Below are 1,724 nucleotides of genomic sequence, written 5' to 3'. Positions count from 1 at the left end.
TTCTTCATATAGAGGAAAATCTGCCAATTGGTCTGCAATGGCTTGCCCCTTGATTGATTTTTGTGACACATATTCCAAATCATATTGCATCAGCAAAACCTGCCACTTTGCTATCCTTCCATTCAGAAATGGCTGTTCGAGGATATATTTGAGTGGATTAAGTTTGGATAAAATTTTAACTTCACAAGCCAATAGATAATGCCTTAATTTTTGACACATCCACACCAAGGCTAAGCAAGTTTTTTCCATGTGCGAGTAGTTCTTTTCATACTGCACAAATGTCTTACTGATGTAATAAATGGCATGTTCTATTCGGCATCCTTCTTCATATTGAGCCAGAAATCCACCACAGGCTGAATCGTTAACTGTGATGTAAAGGAGTAGAGGTTCCCCTAAAATTGGAGGTTTTAAAATTGGTGGGCAAAGAAGATACTTCTTGATCTTTTCGAATGAGGCTTGACATTCATGCCCCCATTCAAATTTGACTCCTTTCCGCAGTAAATGGTTGAAGGGTTCGCATCTCATGGCGAGATTAGATATAAACCTTCTGATTGATTGAATTCTGCCTTGCAAGCTGCGTAGCTCCTTAAGATTTGTTGGGGGTGACATTTCGATGATCGCCTTTGCTTTGGAAGGATCCATCTCGATTCCCTTTTGGCTGACCATAAATCCCAAAAGCTTACCGGATTCCACACCAAATACACATTTTTGTGGATTCAATCTAAGTTTGTATTGTAAGAGTCTATCAAAAACTTGAGAGAGAACGTTGATGTGATTCTCCCTTGTTTTTGACTTAATTAGTAGATCATCTACATATGCATCCATGATTTGATGCATTTGGTCATGAAAAATAGCTGCCATAGCCCTTTGATATGTTGCCCCAGCGTTCTTCAAACCAAATGGCATTACTGTATAGCAGAAGGTACCCCATGGGGTTGTAAATGATGTTTTGGCTTGATCTTGAGCTGCCAACTTAATTTGGTTATAACCAGAATATCCATCCATAAAGGAGAACATAGCATGACCTGCGGTACTGTCTACCAACAAGTCAATGTTTGGAAGTGGGTAGTCATCCTTTGGTGTAGCCTTATTCAAATCTCTGAAATCAATGCAGAGCCGAATTTTGCCATTTTTCTTTGGGACTACCACAATGTTTGCTAACCATTCAGGATAGTCGATTGTTCGGATGAACCCTGCCTTTAGTAGGTCTTCCAGGCCTTCCTTAACTTGCCCCTCAAGACGAGGGTCTAGTTTCCTCAACTTTTGTTTGATTGGCTTGCATTCTGGTTTCAATGGTAGTCGATGCTCGACTAATTTTGTATCAAGTCCTGGCATGTCCTCATAAGTCCACGCAAAGGCTTCTTGATGCTTTTTGAGGAAATCTATCAACTCTTTTCTTTCTTCTGCTGAGAGACTTGTTCCAATTTGCAAAATCTTTGGACTCTCTTCCGTGCCAATGTTAATTTCCTCAATCGGATCATTAATCAGAGGTGACGGTTGATCTTGCTTTCTCATTTGGATGAACTCTGGACATTCGGCCTCAGTGAGTTCTGGATTTATCTCCTTAAAAGCTTTTGATGTTTGATCCTCAAATGCCATCCTAAAGATTGTAAAGAAGTTAGATGAAATTTGAGACATTGTATATGGAAGTAATTTGCATTTGTCATTGTATTTTTGAAGGTATTACAAAATGAAGACACTTGGTCTATTTGAGTACAATGACG

The sequence above is a fragment of the Nymphaea colorata genome, chromosome 4 (genome assembly GCF_008831285.2).
Source record: "Nymphaea colorata isolate Beijing-Zhang1983 chromosome 4, ASM883128v2, whole genome shotgun sequence".
Lineage (NCBI taxonomy): Eukaryota > Viridiplantae > Streptophyta > Magnoliopsida > Nymphaeales > Nymphaeaceae > Nymphaea > Nymphaea colorata.
The sequence above is the reverse complement of the archived record's forward strand: the minus strand, read 5'-3'. Positions refer to the sequence as shown.